General features: G+C 41.6%; 1 protein-coding gene across 1 annotated transcript in view; it reads right to left on the bottom strand.

Annotated features, from left to right (window-relative positions):
- RASSF8 (Ras association domain family member 8) overlaps positions 1–2531 on the bottom strand; it is a 121293-nt gene extending 118762 nt beyond the window's left edge. The window contains exon 1 of the mRNA XM_028113226.2: positions 2446–2531. The gene's annotated coding sequence lies outside the window, so the exon portion shown is untranslated. The remainder of the gene's footprint in view (positions 1–2445) is intronic.
- Positions 2532–22716: the final 20185 nt, after the last annotated feature.

Below are 22716 nucleotides of genomic sequence, written 5' to 3'. Positions count from 1 at the left end.
TACACAGTTCTTACAAACTATTTCTACACTTTGCATTTTGAAATCTATTTAGGGTTGGAGCAAGCTAGCACCCAAGAAGAGTAAACAGGTGATACCTTATTTTTTAAATCCAAATTCTCAGATTTATTTTGCATACTGTTTTCCTTTACCACTCCCAACCCCACTCCACTTCTATCTGCAGAGTTTTGCAATGTTTCGAACTCTAGCAAGGTATCTAGGACCTTACTGTTTTACAATAAAGGAGCAAAGCCACGATGCCAGGAATGAACCATGATGAAAAAAGCAGCAATACCCAGCAGCAAACAATATTTTTACTCTCAAGCCATACATACATCAACATAAGATAGATCAAGCAGCAAACAATATTTTTACTCTCAAGCCATACATACATCCACATAAGACAGATCAACTGAGCAAGAAATTCTGAAAAATTATTTCTCAAAAATGGCGAAGGTGTTCAAGTCCAAAATTAATGCAAGCCACCCAGTACAGAAGGCTACAAAAGCTAAGAATTGCGATTCCCATTAAAAAACCAAAACCTTAAAAGAACAGAATGTTAGGCAAAAAGAAATGATACCACAACTGTATAGAATTTAATATCTGCAATTCCCAAATATCTTAACCAAATGCCAAATTCAGTAAACATGCAAGCTAAAAACCTAAACATTCTCTCGGCTTTTTAAAAGCTTTTCCCTGCAGCACAATGACACTTTAGCAAACTGAAATGCCTTTCCTATCTGCAGAGTCTCATGATTTTCTCCCTCTCTGGGCTGATGTCCCCCTCAGCTATTGAAGCCCAGAAATTAGGCTTGATTAATGAACCTAGAAAGAACTCAACCTATTACTAACAATTGTGTCTATTATTGAAAGTACCAGCTTGAGGCTCTTAAAAGGGGAGAAAATGAGGAAGGGGGAGATTTTTGAAAGGTTTTATCACCTACATTACAAATTATATTTTGGTGGGTCTGATCCTTCAACAAAATAATCAAATTACATTCAGTGTTCTTAAAGTAGGGTATGGCCATATGCAATTTTCACGGTTTTTTGGGAGAGTATGCCATGGAGATAAATAAAAAGTAGCATTAATATGCCCACTAAAAGATAAACACTCACACAAACCACCCTCCAAAATGATAGTACTACTGTGTCCTTCCTCCTGTTTCTTGTGTCCACCTGGCACCTCTCCCTGCAGAGAGGTCTAGCTGGCATTCACTACTGCCTCACCCAGGCAAAGGACGGGATGCTGAAAATCCATTAAGAAAGCTTCCCATTTTCTATTCCTTCATAACAGGATGGCCAACTCCTGGCAACCCAAAGATGAAAAACTGAAAAAAAAAAAGGGGGGGGGGAAACTACCTGAGGCCTTCTACCAGAATAAGTGGTTAATCCAATCGGCAGAAAAGCAGAGATCTGTACATATTTAAAGGTCCTTTCTGGTGACACAACGGGTCTAATGAGGAATTGCTGAGCCACATCATACTGGAAAATCCGTAAATGTTTCTCCTCGCTGTTACCAGGCTGGAAGAATTTTTTTTTTTTTTTTAATACAAGGTTTTGATGTACTGACACAGCTAACCTGATGGGTTTAAGTCAGCTAGGAAATGTGCCCTGCATCTATTTCCCTTCTAAATCCCTAAAGATCAGAGGCAATACTGACCCGTAATTACATTCAACGCTTGCACTGCTCAAGATGCCATTTGATGTTGAAAAAGTAGTGGTTTAGCAACACCAGGCGGCTCTACGATGCTAAAATAACGCAACACTCGATTACGAACCCAGGTACTCGGCTTGTAAGCTCCAGTGCCGCACAAGGACCCACATTCAAAGCTCACGTCCCTTCAGGCTGAAGCTTATTAAGCCTTCCGCGATGTACCCTCGCAAAGTTTCTAGTCTGCAAAACGGAATTACTTTGAAAGTCCCTTCTTTTGGACTCCCCTCCCCAGACGGGTTGGCGGCAAAGGGAAACAGGGACAGAGGATGATGGTTAAGGGTTCAAACAAAATTTTAAAACCTAAAAACCAGTCGTGTTTTCAGAGGAGAGACGTTCACCAAACCGCCACGCGGCAAGCGAGCATCCGATTTTCATTTGGAGAGACAAATATTAAAGAAGCTATACATACGGTTCCCTGGCCAACAAAAGTGGCCTCTAAACTCCCCTGCCAAGGACACTGGGAGGAAACCGAGAAGCAGGGCACAAGCCTGTACTTCTCAAGCAGAGGCGCGTGTGTGCGGCGGGGAGAACGCGCAAAGGCGAACCCAACCGGGAAAGGTGAACCGGAGGAACAGGGAGCCCGAGGCCGGAGGGCAGAACCGGCGAAGAAACCCAAGGTGTCGACAGAGGGGCGAGCGGGCGGGGAAGGGGGAGCCCGGAGGCTCCAGGAGGAGGAGGGAAGGGTCCCAAACGCTGCCCAGAAATCGCGGCGGCCGAGTAAAGTTAATACTTACTCAGTTTCGCAACTGCGCCGCCCCCGGCAGGCCGCCTGGCGGGGCCGGCCGGAGCGCTGGGGACGCGGCGGCGTCCGAAGCTCGGCGGCCGCCCAGCGCCTGTCCCGGCCGCGCCGCCCGTCGCGCCTCCCTCCGCCGCACTCGGCGGGCCGCGCGCCCCGCACTGGCGGGAGGCCCTGGCTCCCGGCGCGCCCTCTCCGCGCACCTCCCCGCCGGCGCTAAGGTGAGTGCGGACGCCCCTGGTGGGGCTGCCGCGGTGTGCTAGCGCGCGGGCAGCCTCTGCGCCGCCCGCAGGAGCCGCCCCCAGCGCCGTCGCCGCGGCCGCAGGCGGTCAAGCGAGGCTCGGCCAGGAGCGGGGCGGCGGGCGCTGTGCCGGACGGCGGAGTTGGCGGCCGGCTCGCTCCCGCGGCCGGTGCCTCTGGGCTGGGGGCCGGGCCGGGCTCGGGCGGCCGGGCGGCTCCGCCCCTTCGCCGGGCCGCGGGCAGAGCGCGCGAGAGGAGCGGCGCGGGGGCGCCCCCCTCGGCCGGGCGCTCGGGTTACAGCCGCGGCTCCCCGGCTTCCCCGCCCGCGCCCCGCCGGTTCGCCGGCGCCGTGAGAGACATTGTAACGGAACTGGGACGCCAGCGCTGCATTGTGGGAGCTTTTAAAGCGGCGGGGAACGTGGCCCGCCCGCTCGGGCCCACCGGGCCAAGCTCACCCCGGCGCCCCTAGCACGGCCCCGCCGCCGCTCGTACCACCACACACCCAACACCGCCGAGGCCTGTGGACCGGGAAGCCCGAAGTGGTGAGGTGACCGGTGCCTACTGACTCTCACAGGACCACAGGCTTCCATAGCCCGGGGTGAGACTTGTAAAACTGCCCTCTACGGTCATCCCGGAAAGTAGGAGGCTTTTTCTGCAGACCCTTAAAAAAGAAAAAGAAAAAGAAAGCCCTTCCATCCCCCAAGAACTGGGTTTGAATTGCTTTTCCTCTGGAGTGGCAGTGATTCAGCGACCCCCTTCTCAGCAGCAGGCAGTGACAGAGACAGGAGACGAAAAACACAGCGAATGAATCAGACGTGAGTAACCAAGTTTAGAAAGAGCTGGGCTCAGAGTCAGAAAACTGCCTTCTCTCCCCAACCCCCACCCCCAAATACAGCAAACGGTCGAGGAAGAAAACCCGTGCTTTCATCTGGAAACGCAGATACGTATATTGTTCTCCCTCTTCCACCCCCCCTTTTTTTAAATGGCACGTAATTACTCTAGCCACTGGACAAAATTCGGCCTTTGGTCCAGGCTTGTGCTCACACATGCCCACAACTCAGCAGCAGCTATTAATTTGGAGGAAGATGGAGTGAAGATAGTGGATGAGATACAAGAAAACATTCCAATTATAAAATGCCCCTTTTAATTCTGCACTGTTTTTTTTTTAATCAAAACAGGGATATTAAATCTGAAGCAAACTTGTTACAGCTCATCTTACTGAGGACCTGATTTGTTTTGTTTTGAGTTTGTGTTTGTAGGCCTTTTGTTTCTTCCTCTTGTTTTTTGACCTTTCTGGAGTTATTGCACAGCTCATTAGTTCCTTTAAGTTCTCGGTGAACTGAGGAGAGACAGAGATACTAAGACTCAAATTTGGCTGATTAAGGTTTGGAGGATTTGAGGACAAAAATGAGTTCTCTATGATTCAAATGCAAAACCTGGGGGAATTTTATTTAAGGTGATTCTGTAGGGCATGGATCCTCTTCTCAGAGGACTTTTCCAGCTTTAATGTTAACATTTCCTAAGCGCTCATTCCCTTGTCAACCTTTCACGCCGCTGAACATCAGTCACCCGCCTAATTGCCAAATCTAATGGAAAAATTTAATCCCCATTTTGTCATGCCCTTTGTGGCGTTTGCCAATTTTGACCTCCCCTTCCTTCTTAGAACTTTCCTCCCTTTTATGTTGTTGCTGTTGTTGATAGTCATCCCTCTTTTGTGGAGGTCTTGAAACAGGAGTGAGTGATAGCTGGCAGGATTGTGGCTCTTGTTAAAACTAGGATTCAGGACCTTACCCAAGGACATATCCTTTAACTTTCTTAGGAGGTAGTGGCAGTAGAAGAACCTTCATCTAGTTTCTGTTGGTCACCAGTAGGGTCTTGACCTCAATTTTATCATGCGTCCAGAGGTGAACAGTGGACTGACTCATGACAACCAGCTTTTGTGTGACTAGCATTTAAATCAGGATGAAATTTACTATGATAGTATAACTATAACCTCTGTTTAGGATAAGCACTTACGAGGATCCAGGTACCTGGTGAGGTATCCCCACCTTCAAACCAGAATGTGTCTTACTGATGGCTGCCAAAGTCAGTGAATTTACCTCTGTCCTGTCCTGAATAAACACAGAAAAATCTCTTCTCTACCTCAACCCCATGTGGTTAATGCATTCTTTCTTCAGTGTATAGTGCAATTTGTTTTAAGCTTTCTTAGCTGTAATCACATCTGTTAAACCTTCCTGAGATCACACCAAATGTCCTTGACAGGACATTTGTCCAATATTGTAAACAACCCTTATTTCTGGTTTCTAATTATATTCCCAGAAGTAACCTAACTAGAATCCGTGAGTATTCATGCATTTCAAGCCCTGTGACATAATCGGATTTGATTTTCAAGAAAACAGTTGGAGAGGGTAGATTCAGAAAACAGGAGAATCCAAGAGAGACTTACGTTGAGAGCTGTGGGAATGAGGGGGTGGAAGACACCATCTAGAGATGTATTACTACACCATTGCTAACTGTAAAAGTTACCACAAACTTGGTGGCTAAAACCAAGAATGTGTTATCTTACAGTTCTGGAGGTCAGAAATTCTAAAATCAAGGTGTGGGCTGTGTCCCATCTGGAGTCTCTAGGGGAGAATCCATTTCTTTGCTTTTTCTAGCTTCTATGCCACCTGCTTTCCTTGGCTTGTGGCCTCTTCCTCCATCTTTAAGGCCAGTAGTATATCATCTTCAAATCTTTCTCTCTTCTTGGAATCTCTGCTTCATGGTTAGGGGGTGTCTTTTTCTGTAAGGTAGGCAAAGAAAACAGGAATTGATGTAGATACATTTCTAGCTGTATATGTTACAAACTGAACTGATTTGGATTACTTGTGGGAAGAGATGACAGTGTTTTAATTACTAGCCAAATCGTCATAGGGTTAACTTATTTGACTGTAACATTGCTGAAGTGGTATGGTTAGTCCAGCCAGACCTATATTCCTCCGGTGACTCATGGAACTGAAACCCAAGGTGTTAACAGACTAAGAAAACCAGGTTCACATCTGCAGTTTCTGGGGATCAGTCCCTTTCTCTGGAAATCCCCGGCAACTCTTTTTTATGGTGTCCAGTGGAGTCATATTGCCAAGTTTGAGAAATATGTGTCTAGACCAACATTTCCCAAACTGGTCCACCAGGGAACATCATCCTATAAGATGGGATGCTGGGAAGACGGTTGCTCTATGCTTGGATAAGGTCCATGGAACACGGTTGTGACTACAGTTCAGGCCAGCCAAGAAGTTTATCAGTGGGTCAGATCCATCAAGGGCAAAGTGTTGGGAAATTTTTTAATGAGGAAGTCTAAGGGAGAAACAAACATTTTCTCACAACAAATAGGTATGTGTGCTGGCAGGGATAAATTATGGACTTATGACTAAAACTTGTAAGTTTCTTTATCACCTAGCCCTCCTAGCTTTCCTTCTTTTTCTCTACTTCTTTCCCCACTCTGTGCTTCACCCAGACTACTTACAGCTTCATTCCCTCTCAAACGGTGGCTCAGGACCACTTCTCATTCTCTTACCATGTAACCTTGAAATTGCCTGTTACTTTTAGAGCCATCCCCATCCTCCTCTAACCTTACCTCCACCTGCTTCGTAAAGCCAGGGACTATGTTGTATTTATCACAGTATTCCCCATGCCTGATACAGGACCTGGCTCAAACTGGGAGCTCAATTAATATTAGTTGAAATAACAAACAAGTGAGTGACAATATAAATGGAACAAACTAATGTCACTCACCTGTCATACTTGTCTTTGATCTTGTCTGTAATTAATAAACATTAAAAAAAACAATAAGCTATGGTATTGTGCTAGGTTCTTAGATTACAAAAATTAATATGACAAAAATCTTAGCCTTCTGTGAACTCATAGTTCATCTGAGGAAACATGCAAAAAAAGAAAATGAGGCAGGTAATACTAGTTGCCTATCCCGTTTCCTTCCTTCCCTTCTCTCTTAGTAACAAATCTGATTTTGTGCCTAGTGAAAAGTTTCATTTCACAACCTTCCTTGCAGATAGGGGTTACTAAGTATAGGCCATGATATGTGGATGGGAGGTGTTGTACGGGACTCCTTATTTGTATATATTGTGGGGGGGTGTTGCTAGCAGGGCTGACTCAAGACTATTATTGCCTGGAATATAGTTGTGATAGATGGAGTCACAGCCACAATCTTGTGACATCAAGACTACCTGGAAGCCTGAAGTCATATGCTACAATTTGTATAGATGGGGTCATTTAGAGTTAGCCTATCTTACCAAGCCTTCATTTAGTCACTGTTACTGATAAATTTGGAAGGAAAAGGAAAAAAGTCATCTCTCCTCTTCAGTAGATGTGTGTGGAAAGCAAGTAGATATGGTATTTTTTCTCATTCTTAATGAATATCTTGTATGCATACTGAAATAAGATAAAGATCTATAAATATTGTGATTTATTTGACAAACAAAAAAGGGCTTTTTAGAAACAGAGCACAGTTCTCATATCTGTAGGAATTTTTTGTGTCATGATAGTTTCTTCTTTAAAAAAAAAAAAAAGATTAGTTACCAAGTCATAAACTACTCCTTAAAAGACTCTCCAATAGTTTGTTGGGGGGGGGGGTAGGAGGGTGATGTATTTTGTTAAACAATAAAGTACGGTATGGAATGAAAATACAGCATAAACTGTAAATGGGAACTGCAGCAGGCTCTACCAAAAGGAATACTTGCAAATATATTCAGAAACAGGATTTAAAATATGATTGGGTCCTCTTTCAGTAGAAGTTTTTTGAGAGGATAATCCCATGAAAATGAAAAAGTCTTGATTTTTTTATTATAGACTAGAAGAATGGATTTAATCAGCTGAGATTAATTATAGGGGACTCTATATAAGAGGCTATACTAGGATCAATATAGTGGGGGAAAACGGTGAGTGTGGTACCTGGTGTTATGAAGTTGCATTTTTGTAAATACATGAAGTAAAATCTGGTCTGTTTGGCATTCTTCCAACCTGAATGCTATTCACCAATCTCCCTATACTTCTGCAGTACTATAATTGAGGCTTATAGTGATGACCCTGAAATGACTTCTGAATCCTAGCAGAAAAATTAAATTATCTTTTGCTTTGCCTACATATATTTAATTATATGTTTATTAATTGCAAGCTGGAAATTTTATCTGTTTTATAACACTGCTGGATTAACCAGAACATGCTTATCAGGGACCACAATAGCAGAATTTATAGTTCATGGGAGGAAAAAAAACCCAGAAAGTGATTAAAAATAATTTTTTATTTAAAATTTAAATTTTTTAAAATTTAAAATAAGAATAATTATTACAAAATAATTTAGAATCATCCAGCCACATTTTTAAGAATTGCAACAAATGTATTGGTTAATGATAAATGCTAGCATAGCTAATTTTTAAAATATGTATATTAATACATGTTCTGTAGTAAGAAAAGTTAGAGTATGAATAAATAAGTCTTCATTTTGGATTTGATAGAATGTGGTCTGTTAGTGTCTGCAAGAGAGCAGTTATTAGGTATAGGCCTAGGAATGTTATAAATTAAGTTGGGTTATATGTCCAAATTTGGTTTAGGGTCCTGTTAAGTTGCTCCTTGTTTCATTTTTGTTTTTTTTCCAGAGATGTATTACTCTGGTGACATTAAAGGACCTTTAATAAACATATGGAGTGAACATGTGTCTGAGGTAGGGTTCCCTGGAAGTTGAGCCTGAGACAGGGATTCTGATGCAAGTGACTTATTGGGAGCATGCCTCAGGAGAAGGGGAGGGGAGGTTGCATAGTACAGTGGGGAATAAATAAAGCCAAGTAAGGACATGGTCTCAGCAGGAGACCTGCTTCAGCCTGATTCTGTGGGGAATTCTAAAGCAGAAATTGCACCACAGAGTTGGTCCCTTGGGTCAAGGAGGCTGGCCTTTTGCACCCCCACTGTCAGTAACTCATTGGCTGGGGGTTGGTGGTAACCCCCAAGGCAAGGCACCTTCTGTTCCCCCAAAGGCAAAGGTACTCTCTGAGAGCAGGGCAGCTGCAGTTTGCAACCAACACTCACGGCAGCAAGGGATGCAGGTACCAGTCTGAGAAGAGGATCTGTGCAGGGCACCAGCAACGTCCACTACACATCATGTATAGGTTACAGACCCAGAAAAACCCTTAATGATCCTATAACAACTGAAGCATACCTCTAAAACCACTACAGAGGCCAAACAACATTTATGACCTTGTTTCTAAAGTTGTACTTTCAGAGTACGACTAGGGCTGCAGGAACATATCTCCTCTTCTGGAGATGTACTCTCCCTCTCCTCTCACCTACCTTTTGTGCCAAGCAGTGGTAGCTGGTGGTGGCTTCAGGGACTGAGGCAAGGTGCCCAGCAGGGAAGGAACTCAGGATGCTAGGAAAATTTAGAATCAATTCAGAGAGGCTGGAATGGCACTAGGGGACTCTTGGATTAAGGCTTATATCTGAGGCCAACTTGCCAGTCTCCCCCTTTCTTTTCTTCCACTGGTCCTAGAAACATACTTGCCTGCTTATCTTTCCTTTGTCAATCTCGTTGCTGCTCATCAGCATTTCTTTCTCCCTTGGCATCCTCCAGAGCCCTATTTATCTTTCTTCAAACAGCTTTTCTACCATTCCTTATGTAACAATCAATTTCAGCTTTTCTGACATTTTTGAATAGTTTGACAGCTAAATATGATGGTGGGTGTGGGGAGAGGGAATAGAGTAAAAATCCTTCCCATGCTCTTCCCTTTCCTAGATTTAGCCAATAAGCCAAACCCAACATGGGTACTATGGGTGGGTCTTTGGAAAAAACAGGCCATGTAGTTGATTCACTTGCATTTCAGGGGAGCACCCAGAGGCTGTTCTGGGAGGTTCTCAGTGAAGGGTCTGGGATGCAACGTGGGAGTAAAGAAGGTAGGCAACTCCAGAGGAGATACAGGAGTGGGCAGGTGTTACAGGAGCAGGGACAAGGCAGTGCATACTTGTCCTCTAGCAAACTCAAGGACTTTCCTTCTCTTCCCTCTCCTGTCCCTTCACCCCCAGACCACTGAAGACACCATTTAAGACTAATGGAAGAAATGCTGACAACTGAGAATAGGTCGGTTTGGGGCAGGAGTGGCGAGATACTGGCTACTATAGGCTCTGAAGGAATAGAGGAAAACCATAATTTTTATTTTCTAATCTGGGAAAGGAAGAGACGTTCCCTATACCTTGAAGCTGGGGTAGAAATAAACGATTTCAAGAACTACTGATACTGAAATTGTAAACACCAACACTATGGTTTGAGTTAGAACAACATTCCCTAATATTGTACTCAAATAAGCAGTGGGTTGGGGGTGGCCTCTGGCAGTATAGTCCACGTGAGTGCTGAATGGCACAGTGGAAGGTAGGGGGTGGGCCTGGTTATGACACTGATGTATCCTTATCCCGTGCCTGAACATTTTCCAAGAGACATTTTCCCCCTTCCCTTCCCTCTGGAGATCCCAGTCTTCCTGACCTGTATGGGAAAAGTCAACACATTTAAATACAAGAACTTTAAAAGAACTCGAAGGCCCTTTTCTCAGAGATTTGGAAAGTTGCCGAGACAGATCATGGTTCAAGTCCTGGCTCTGCTTCTTACTACCTGGGTGACCAGCGGCACATTATTCAGCGTCTCAGACCTTAGTTTTCTTATTTCAAAACAAATAAGGGGTGAGAGAGGAGAAGGTAATAGTAGTAGCACAAAAAGAGTGATTATGATTAATTAGAATAGCGTGTGTACAGCATTCGGCACAGTGCCTGGTCATGTAAGTGTTATTGTTATTATCTGCAAGCTCTTAGGTGGGAAGATACTTAACGGCAAATCCAATAATTATAATTTTCTGTTTCAAAATACTCTGTGCCAGGCATTGTTCTAAACGCTTCTTGTACATTAACTTTTTAAATTACAACAACTTTATCAGGTAGGCACTATTATTTGACCCATTTTGTAGATTAGGAAGTCAAAGCAGAGAGATATTAAGTACGTTACCCAAGGTTCATTATTAGATAGTAGCAAAGCTGGGATTCAAACCAGGAAGTGGGGCTCCAAATCTGTAGTCTTTACCAGTACAGTATGTAGTTAAAGAGTAGGGCAAGAATCAAAAATAGCTGAGAGAATGAAGTGTGGAATTGGCACAAGTTCAAAGTGAAAAGATGACAGTGGCATCACAAATTGAGGTCTGGGTTAAGCAGGTTCCTTTCATCTGTGCTGAGGGTGATGGGTGGGGAGTGAGGAGTGGGCTAGCTCAGCAGTATCAAAGACTCCTCATCATAGACAGTTTGCGTAGCAAAAGAAGTTAAACTATTTTTTAGAAGGATTGGTAAGTTTCCAGGTCGATATATAACGAAATCGGGAAAGTAGCCCACAGACGACCATGACTAAGGTAACCATGTGCATTTTAAAGGACATGCCTGGTGGTGTGTATCTTTTACTGGATAACAGACCATACTAGTAGATGACCCAGGGAGTGCTAGTTCTTACTGCTTAAATCAGCTTTGTGACCCTGGGCAAGTGCTTTTGCTTTCTGGGACCTCTGAAAGATGGAAGTATGATCTGCCAGTGATTTTTTGAACCCCAGGATTGACTGGCGGATCTGACTGCCTAGTGGGAGTACCCTTTCCCTCTCCTATTCCCTGTGTATCCCCCATGTGTGTTTATTTCAAGAGGGCTGCATTTCCAGGTGGGACTGCATTGTTCTTATACCAAGGGCTTACAAAATTACCTCCAATGTCACATGTAGATCTAACATTCTGAATATATGAATCATAAATAATTGATGCCATTGAAAGAGAGGAGACATGGCAGAATAGGCTTGCTTCCATTTCTAGTAATGACCCAAATAGCAGTTCCAAATTCAACTGAAAAATCCAGAAAAAAATTTTTAGGTAAGGCTTTAAAATAGATTTGCACCAGGAACATAATATCAAGTGAATGTAATTCTATTATATATTTTTTACTTTATTCTGTGACTTCACTCTTAACATTCAATTTATATATTAATTTGTGAGCACTGGTTTTCAAAAAAGTCATTATCCTGTGAGGTCTATGAACCAGTAGAGCTTTACAACAAATAATTGAACAAAGAGTGGACACCCTAAGAAGAAATAGCCTCCTGTTACTTGTTGCCTTTAAAACTGGGAAGTCCATCTACTAATAGGGGTCATGACAGTGTGTCAAACTGAAGGGAAACTGCACAATACTCCAGTGATTCTAGATGGAAGTAGGTAATCAATTCAGCTTTGGGTAGTTTCAGAGAGTAAATCAAGAAAAGGAAATCTTTCTTCTCCTCAGGGCAGAGACATTTTTTGTTTTGTGTTTTAATTTTAGCACCTTATGTTCCCTAAGGAAGTGTTGGTTAAAACAAAAACTATGTACTAGAACCCAAGTGTCAGAAATTAATCAAAGATGGAGTAGCACTTCAGTCTCCCGTCTCTTGTATAAAAGACTAATCATGATTGTACTATGGGGGTCTTTGTAGGCAAGGGCTCCTAGTCCTGCCTGGTCATTTTATACAGGAGCAAATGAGGGGGTTGTTAGGGAAAAAAAATCAAGGTAAAAAAAGCAAAACAAGCAAGACAAAACTAAATATGGGAGTTAAAATTCCAGACCTTGGCAATCAACACCCGTGCCTGGGTGCTGTGCAGAAAAGGAAACCAGGGGAGACGGGATGGCATCATCATTAAAGGCAGGTGATTTTAATTACTGTCTTTCTAGTAGGCTGAAATTGGGAAAGGAAATGGTGATTTGGAGGAAGAAATACTTTGCACGTAATTATTTTACTGTGAGAGCTCAAGGACATCCTTAGGATATATTTTAGAGACAGTGCAGAAATCACATGAATGATTAAAATTCAAATTTCTAAGATTGAGAGAAAGTAGACTATAGGTAAATGATTTTCTAATTTAATATAGGCAGGAAAGAAGATGCATTGGGAAGTAACAGGTTTGGAAGAGGTTTGAAAGGCTTCAGTCCTGGGTTATAATCCTCCTAGGGCACGGACCACATCTTGGAGTTCTTTTCTCTACTTTCAAACCTACTCTACACCAGCCAGTTTAGTAGTTACTATATATATAAGAGGCACCTGAGTGAGTCTTTTTGTTAGATAAATTAATGCACTTTTCAGAGCTTTCTTCAGAGAGCCTGAGTGAGGACAGTTATAAAAAGGATAGAATATTTGAGAACGAAATATATTGAAGTCTTTAATTGCTGTTAGTTTTAACCCTTCTTCCTCCTGGCTATCCTAACCCCTCTTGAAGGTGAGAGAACAGAGCACTATAGATGGCTCCAAGCAAACTGACAAGTGTGTGGATTAACATCAGCGTCAGTATGGTGGTGCTGATTTGGGGCAATTTATTTAATGTGTTTGGGTCTCAGTTTCTGCATGTGTAAAAAGGGATGACTGTAATGAGTATTTACCAAATAGAGTGGTTGAATGGTTAACTGTGTGTGGCCTAGAACAGACTGCAGTTCAAGTTCGCTATTATCCTTGATCTTTCTACTGAAACCAGAAGTTTTGGGTTGGAGGCCTGATCTTTCAGTGAGGTACTCCCTTTCATATGAGGTCTTATGTTGGGACAAGGATTCAGGTGTGAGGTCAGAAACCTGGTCTCTCAGTGAGAAGTGGGGAAGAGGGAACTTGATGGCCTGGTGAGGATTCAGAAATGAGGACCAATACCAGCTGCGGTTCTTAGCCCCAAGGTGGGTATTAGAAAGAAAAGTTTTTTCCTATACTTGTTTTGTTTTTGGTCCATCCTGCTGATAAACATCCTCACTCAGAACTTATTACTGCACATGAAAATACTGGAAAACCAGGCCCCTGAAATGTCATTGCTTTTCTTTTTTTAAATCAGTCTTTTATTTAAAATCTGAGCCCAGACTTGACAATATTGTTGTGAATGAGAGTTCTGTGTGGCAAGGCAGGGGCTGAGCAGGAGAAGGCTTTTCTTGGTGTTGACTGTGAATGCCTGTTTGTTGCTTTGTAAAGTTGGCTTTGGGTAGTCAGGTTGTATAGGAAAATCTTCTTAGGAGTCACATGGCAGCTTTTCAAAAACTCTTTAAAGCTGGGCACAGAACTTCACAGTCTCACCCCCATCTAAGCAGCCTCTAGCAGGAGGAAGCAGAACAGCTGTGAGATATCTGTTCAGGGCAGTATTGCATAGGCATGAAACAGTATGCTCCATCTTTAAGTAATTCAAGACTGCCAATAAAGTTCCCTGTCATGGCACAACTGAAGCTGAAAAAATTTGAATTATAGCCTGTCAAGCTGGAAGGGATTTTAGAGCTCATCTCATCCAATCCCTTCAATTTCCAGTTGAGGAATCAAATCCAGAGATGTCTAGGGACCTGCTCAAGATAATGCAGCTAATTAGGCTCAAAGTTAAGACTCCAGACAGAATACAAACAAACATTTGTATTGAAACCTCACATCATTTCTATCCCTTGTTTTATCAACTTTCATCTCTGCAAAATAGTTAACACAGCAGCAAGCTGGAATAAGAGAAATTTGTGAGCAAAATTGTGCCAACATGTTTAGGATTGTATTAATATTCTCTGAAACCACAAAAAAAAAAAATTGGATTAAATAGTTTGCAGCCAATTTGAGAATCTGTTTATTTTCAAAGTGTGCTTTCATTTTCAGAAGTTAAAGAAATCTTTGTTCCGTGTTCAGGCTTTAAAGGCTGGGCTCTTGATGCCCATGGCAATGGTTCATTGTTGCTGGTGCTACTGTTAGACCAAATACTGCTTCAAAAGCAATTCGAGGCTTGGGCTTTTTAGAGGAGCCCAAAGTCATGCCTTTCTGATTATAGTACGTGCAGTTGTCAAGTGAGAGAAACCAGTATCTCTTGGTGAGTTCTGCAATCAATGGGCTGTGAGCAGTCAGACTCACAGAGAACAGCCGTCCACTGCATTTAAGATACAGGACTTACCCCCCAGATCAGGCTGCCTGAAATTGCCTTTTTACTTAAGATCAAGCATCTTCAGAAGTCATGTTATAAGCACTGGGGGAACTATTAAGTTGTACTGGAATAGAACAGCTAGAAAAAACAAATGTGTACTGGAAAGGCGGGAAGAGGCTTTACTGGGTATATTTGTAGGGACCCTGTTTAGATGTGTCTTTTCTGCCATGAAGATTCTTCTGATTTGTATTTTGATAGGTTTTCCTTTTTTTGAAATTTTAAATCACGAACTTTCCTTGTGCCAATTAAAGAAAAATGAAATAGAAGTCAGTTACTCCCTAAATTCCTCTCAGCCTATGAACATTCTTTACGCGTAGTCGCTTGTACGCTGCCTCTCTGAACCTGAGACCTTCTTTGCAGTAAGTAAATTCCTAGTGGTTGGACCAGAGAAAACTCAATCCCCAGTTGTTCTCATCCTTGCCCCTGAGAGATCCTGCATATGTCAGTCTTCATTTCTCTTCCCTCCCTCAGCTTTGTCTTTCCTTCTGCCTATCTTTCTTGATATATACTTGTTGATGTAGAGACAGGAGCACGGGGGACTTTTCCTCCCTTCCCTGATTATTTTATAGAACCCTCTCCTCCACACCTGTGTTCAGTATTTTCTCTCTTCCATTTTGTTCCCAAAAATCTAGCTGTAATGCATGGCTGATAAGCACCATTCATTTTGCTTGTGATAAACCTTGAAGGAGGAAAAATCAACCTAAAGAGCCAGTGCCAGAATGCTTTTGAAAGTTCCCTTTGGCTTTACATGAAAGTGTTCATTTCCCATTTCCCACTCTCTATCATATCCTTCTCTACTTAATTTCCTTATTAAAAATATTTTTAAAAATTATTTCTAGCTAATAGTTCCATTTTGAGAGCTACGGGACAGTATTGTCTTCCATTACTTTTCATTGCAGATAGACCACAGGAGGTAAGTGAGCCCTTTTGAAATAACTTTGGAACCTGGCCATTTTTAGAACATTGTTTCTATGAGAAAATGAATTCCCAGCTTTTAGAACAAGATTTATTTTAAGTTGGGTATTTCCTCTGTGTGTTTGATAACAAAAATCTTTTTGATGTGGTAACATAAAATCAAAGAGACCTGCCTTGGTTTTTACCTTGTTGAATATTCTCATAATAGAAAAAAATAACGTGTTTGTTACATTCTTTTGTGTTTGTATAACATTCTGGAGACCTTGCAGTGTACGTTATTGGTGTTTTATAATTTTTAATAATCAGTATATGGAGACTGCAGTTGCCTGCGCTTCTGTTCTTCCCTTCTTCTACGTACATGGAGAGACCATATTTTCCAGTCTCCCCTGTAGTGCCGTGTGACTGTGTGACTGGATACTTGCCAGTGGAATATGAGTACAAATGATGTAAGGAAATTCTACTTTATCTGCTTCAGAGGATATCCCTGGCCGGAGACTCCCTGGCTTTCCCCTATTTAGCCAGCTGGAATGGCGACACCCGAAGCCCTGCAAGCCAACAGCTGATGGCAGAGCTGCTCCCTGCCTGGGCGTCCAACGGCTGACTGGAGCAGAGTTGCCCACCAAACTGGAATGCTTATCTTGCACTGTTAACTGGTTCATTGTTCTTTGAACCACTGAATTTGGGGGTTTTCTTTCTTACAGTAGCTTTAGCCTACTCTATAATACTACTACAGAAATTATTTTACAAGATGTCCGTTGTAAAGTATTTTACCTCAATGTAGAGAATAATCAAACTATATAAGCAAGAAGTCATTTTCTTCAGAAAACAAAGCTCTCGACATTTTCAGTTGTTTTCCTCTGATTCTGATAGTGAATTTATACATTAAGAAATTAATAAGGCTAAATTTAATCTCCCATTCAGACATAAAAATCTGTTTACCAAAGGCAGATATATTTTCCAGAGACTAGTCATTTGAAAGGGGTAATATGTTCTGACCTTCATTATATCTGTTAAAGGAAAATAAGTAAAAGAATACCCATTTCAGAAGCACATTTCTTTGATATGCTATGATAATCCCATTTTAATTAGGGCTAAATTCTGCTTATGATCATATGTACTCCTAAGAAACAAGAATCTTCAGGGGTCACCCTATTAATACCATAATGAAAAAAAGCATAAAGCAAGGTTAATATCATCAAATTTCCAAAAAAAAAAAGTATGAATCGGACTGAGGGTAGAATCACTTACACCTGTTCATGGTTTGGTTTTTATATGCATATTTGGTATTATACTTAATGGTGCTTCTTTGCTGTGTATTTTTGCTTGTGTATTTGTTGGTTTGCCCTGTTTTCCTCACAAAGCAAAATCATATTTATAATTTAGGCTTTTTTTTGTAAAGTTCTTCTATCAGAATAGATATTAACAAAATAATAGAAAATATGAAAGTTAAAATAAATAGTGCGAAATTAGCCTATGGCTAAAAAAACAAACATGTGGCGTTTGAATGACATAAGGGTGAATTCATTTCTCTCAATCCTAAAATTGAAGAGGTAGAAAAGAGATTACAGAAGAATCTATGATCTCATAAAACTCATAAAAACTAAATGAATATTATAATATTCTTAGTAGTACTTAGAACCCCAAGTGAGTTCTGAGAAAATACATGGAAGATGATAAAATAGGCATTAGCTATAGGAACATTGTCCATTCTCTCTTTCTAATAGCAAATGCATTTTTTTAAAAAATACAATACTGAGCTTTAATCCTCTCTGTTGGTACCAAAATAATGGTAGTTGTTATCTAGATCTTCATTACACTTAGGAAGTTTTCTACTTCAACCTTACACTGACATCTGTGGAACTTTGCTTTAGTAAACATTGTTGCCCCTCTTCCACCAGTTCCTGGCTGCCTGACTAATCTAGGTAAAAGCATCATAATAAGCCATCAGACTGACCAAAAAAAAAAAAAAAAAGAACATGCTTATGGAGGGGCAGGGTGCAGTATAGTATAGATTATAGATCTGAAAAGAACCTTGACAAGTTTTCTACTTCTTTCTGTATTGAAAGATATAAACCACACATTATAGGCAATTGACTGCTGTGTGACAATTTATGTAGAGGCTTGGTCCAAGAAGTCTGGAGAACTGAGTTCTAATGGTGGCTTTAGTGCTCCTTAACTCTATGACAATCCAAGCTAGGCCTCAGCTTCCTTTTCTGAAATAAGAATGCTGTATCCATACTTGTTTTTCCCAAGCCCACTGTAAAGGAAGTCTGTACCTGCAGGATGTTATGCTGCATAAAACTCTTTATTTTAAAGTAAAAATAAAGACATGCTTAAAGAGGAAACACTATCACAATGGGAAGGAGGCTGAGGAACGTGTGACTATGGGAATGCATCTAAAACAGAGGTCAGCAAAGTACAGCCCGTGGGCCAAATCCAGCCTGCTGCCTGTCTTCTTAAGAGCAGAGAATGACTTTGCCACTTTTAATTTTTTGAAATCCAAAGACTAGTATTTTGTAAAACATTAACATTATGTGAAATTCAAATATCAGTGTCCATAAATAAAGTTTTATTGAAACAGAGTCATATTCATTTATGTGTTCTAGTTGCTTTCACACTGCAACAGCAGAGTTTAGTAATCATAGCAGAGACCATATGGCCTGCAGAGGCTGACATATTTACTATCCTTTATGGAAAGTTTCCAACCCTTTCTCTAAAAGATCCAAGGTAGAAATGTCCAGTGGCAGTTGGAATTTAGATTTTGGAATGATCCACAAGAAGCAACAGTTTAAAATGTGGGAGTTGATGAAGTCAAGGAAGAGATTAAAGAGGTCTAGAGAAAGCACCTCGTGGAAGATCACTTTTGACAAGTTGGGAGAGGAAGAAATCAGAATCCTTGACAGAAGCAAGGAAGGCACAGTTAGTGCATGGTATGTCTCCTGGAAGCCAAGCAATGGAGTGAGTTCAAGATGAGTTGGTAAGAACAGACATGTCAGAATGAATAAGGTAAACTGAATAATAAAACAGTTCATTGGATTTGGTGATTAGAAGTCATTGGTGGCCTCAGAACAACTTTTATGAAACAGTGTGGCATTTTGCCAGTTTTCAGGAGGTCCAGGAGCAAACAGATTTACCCTAGAAAGGAAACCAAGAAGATAACAATCTGAAGGGACTGTAAAACCAAGAGAAGTTGACTTTTGTTTGCTTGCTTGTTCATTTTTAATTATAGGAAAGTACTGAGAGTGTTTGTAGGCCTAACAGAAGCATCCAGGAGAAAGGTGAAAAGAGGAGACTGAGACAGCTAAGCAAAGGCAATGTCAGGAAGAGGAACAGGGAGAGGTGGGACTGATGACGGAGTTGAAGAGAGAAAAGGCAAAACTCCCTTTGAAGCAGTAAAGAAGAAAGAAAAGAGTGGAAGCACAAAATTTGAAGAGGGGAGGCAGAAACGGGTGTCATGACAAGTGGTTAGGTCACCTTCATAGAATAAGGGAGATGGGATTGTGATGAGGCATTTCAGGAGGAGACACCAATAACGTCTTGCATGAAGCTGTACAAAGTCCACCGGAGGGTTTGAAAGGACTGCTGAGAAAAACTACTTGATATGGTTTTGTAATCTTTCCCCAGAGTTTGGCATCTTAGATATGGAGATGGAAAAGAAAGTTGAGATGACCAGGGACTGGTATTAATGTGGAAGACTCAAGAAGAGTTAAAGGGTGGAATGAGTGTAAAAAAAAGACAGTGTTGAAATAATTTGTCTTGCAGTTCAGACTGGTTGGTAAAGCAAAGGAAACCAGAAGGAACTTGATCGGCTTGGAATAGAAAAAAGACTTGAGACAAATAAGACCAAAGTGCCCTTTCTATAAGAAGAAGGTAGTACAAAAGAGAGAAATCAATGAAGAGAAAATCAGAAAGGAGGACCACTATCATCACTACCACCAAATTTAAGATCTTGGAGTGTTGAAAATAAGAACATCTGGCCATGGGTACTATGGGGATCTCAGAAGAAATCTGAAGGTGGAACTTTAGGAATGTCTGTTTTACCTAGGAAGGCCCTTGTTCCTTAGGAAGTTTTCTCGTTCCATGGGTGCATCTCAGGGCCCTCCCAGGAAGGTGATCAGAGAACAGACAAGTGATGTCTGAGCTGTTGCCAATGGGACTAGATCAGAAAGAAAATCCTGAGCCAGAGAATCTTAACTTGAACCTGGGGCTGAAACAGAGTAGTCCTTTGGAATGGAGCTGAACAATGACTCAACTCATTGACTTTGGCTCACAAAGGCTCCCTTTTCATCCCTCCCAGGGAACTAAGATTGAATGAATAATAGCTGTGAAATACTCCCTTGAGAACAAGCCTCCTACACACTAATAAATACTAAATGCTTTTCATTACAGTTTAAGTGAATGACTTGCTTCCCCAAAAATGCCTCATAATGAATGGCAGGAGAATGACATTTCCTCAAAATGTTACACATTAATACTAATTTATTATAAAATCATGTGTGTCCACAAATTTTGTTGATTGAAAACTAATTGCATAAGCATTTGAGGACTGGTGGGAGGGAAATTAATAATTACCCGAACCAATCAATTATTTGAAGGACCTAAGCATTAGGTTAAATTTGCCAAAGGATAATTTCAAAGTATATTTAACAAATTGTGATATTTGGGGGTTATTTGAAATGAAAAATACCTTTTTTGTCAGCTCCCATTTTACCTCTTCCCTTTCCCCCTAGTCCCAACCCTTCCCCCATCCCTGCTGCCCCTAAATATTCTTTCAGAGATTCAGCAAAAATAGGAAGGAAAAGACTCACATATTCCAAAAAGCAGATAATTTCCTGGTCTTCATGAAATAAGAATACTAGCTCTCCCACAGAGAAACAAATTGGATGGCAATTTTAGGATAATTGAATTGCCTGATGCTTTTCAAGTTGTTGGGAAGCCAGTACTGTGAAAACCAATTTTTTTTCAGTGCTACCTGTAGTTTCCTGTGATACGAGATTTTTCTGTTTACCTATTAAAAACAAAACACAGAGCAAAGATTTACAGATTTGTGAGTGGGTTTATGTTATGCAATGGCTGTGAAAATGAACACCTGGTAAACTACATTAAAACATACTGAGTTGACTGGCTTTTCAATAAGTCAGATATAATAATTAGGAGTGGAAAAAAATATGAGACTTGTAGATCCTAAATCACTTAAGGGGAAAATCGTTAACTTTTGTTTCCCTTTTTGGATGGCGATGGGAGCTTTCAGGTATGAAACAATTGATAATGATAACCAAACAAAATGGTTAGTAATTACAAAGGAGACTAAAGCACAAAAAGAAAGGTAACTAGGCAGAGACAAGTCATAGAACTGAACAGAAATGGAATGATGTAGGCATCTGGTTCTTAAACTTGAATGTGCCTCAAAATCACCTGGACAGCTTGCTAAAGCACCAATTGCTGGGCTCCACCCCCAGAGTTTCTGATTCAGTATGTCTTGAGATGGGGCCTGAGAGTTTCCGTTTCCAACAAATTTCCAGAAGATGCTGATGCTTCTGGTCCTGGGATTATATTTTAAGAACAAAATTTAGGTTGATGTAGGGCAACAGAAAGATTTAATAAGAAAGTGTTGAAGATAGGAGGGATAGAAGATAATCTATTGGAGAAAGTTAAAAGGAAGATGGAATTTAAAAAATGTGGGGATGACTAAGTTAAAATCAAAATAATAGCAAGGGAAGGCAAACTTTAATTGAATGCAAAGCCCTGTGCTAGGCACTTTACAGTCACAGTCCTGCCAGGTTAATAAAATAATGATAACATCCAAAAGAAGAACCAGAAGATGCTCAAAAACTTGACAAACATGAGTGGTTAATGACAACTATAGTTAAATAACTTTTCAAGGTCAACACAGTTAAAAAGTGGTTCTGAGTTGTAAGCCACTTACAAGATAGACAGGGAATAGGACAGATGGAGATCAGAATACCATGCTTACTACTGATTAAGGCTGGAAGGGATAGTGTGGCTTAGCAGTGCAGCAACTGTGGGATTCCTGATACTGCATCTCAGAAATAGGCCAGATCTTATCCATTAGTCCAGGCCAGGTGGACACATTTCCTCCTGTGGGGCCTGCCCCTTTTACAACTTCCAGCGCAGAAGAAAAGACATGAATATGTGCAAGGAAGGAGAGCATGCCAGCGGTTGAGCTCTGCAAACCCTACCTACTCTTCTGAAATCTACCAATCAAATAATTTGCTCCTCATTCCCTGAAGCAGAGTGGTAAAGGAGTGAAGGGGCCAGGAGTGTTCTATCAGCTGAGGTCTCTCCAAATACAAGAAAACATCAGAAGCCAGGCATAACCTCATCCTTAAGGGTGGGAGAACCTAGGTTAAAAATAGACTGTTTTACTCTAAAGCCTGCTTCCTCCCAATGATTCTGTTGCTTCTGGAAAGAAAACACACCAGAGACTGGGGAGTAGGGAATGCTATTCTTTCCTAAGAATCCTAGCAAGCTGCAAGATGAAGGAGCCACCAGTAACGTGGTAGCTTGAATCACTGGTGCTCAACAACTGGTCATTGCCTGCAAGACTAAACAATTGGAATTGGGCCTGGCTGGTGGCTGGATGGATACCTCAAGGAGAGGCTGGTTGATCTCAGTTTTGATCATGGCTTCCCAGTCTGTTCTTCTTTAACTGTGACCATTTTTTAGCCAGAGGGCATAATTACTGGTTTTCGTTTTCTATATACCTATGTCCGTTAGTTTGTTCCTTGGGTAAATGGCTCAACTTGACATTCAGAAAGGAAATAAGAAACTAAAAAGCAGGCTCATTCTACTCAAACCGACCATGCAGTCAGTCTGATATTTCCAGTAGTCCAGCCTGCCACCGAGTCCCAGCTCATCACGTCCTCAAAGGCTGGTGCTCCAGTTCCCACAGAGGTGGAGAGCCTCCCTGGTTCTGCTCCTGCCCCATCACAACAATGTTAGATTGCACTCCCAGTTCTGTCATCAGTACACACTTCCATCTACAGTGGATAACGGCCAGGGTGTCCCTCATGGAGAGCCCTCCATTTGTCAATGTACTTGGGCTCAGTAGAGCACCCCCTCGGCATGGTGAAAGTTCTTTAAATCGACTTTG

Source organism: Eumetopias jubatus, unplaced genomic scaffold (assembly GCF_037043125.1).
Source record: "Eumetopias jubatus isolate StellerSeaLion01/CBP00866 unplaced genomic scaffold, mEumJub1_p1.0 scaffold_8, whole genome shotgun sequence".
NCBI lineage: Eukaryota > Metazoa > Chordata > Mammalia > Carnivora > Otariidae > Eumetopias > Eumetopias jubatus.
The sequence above is the reverse complement of the archived record's forward strand: the minus strand, read 5'-3'. Positions and strand labels throughout refer to the sequence as shown.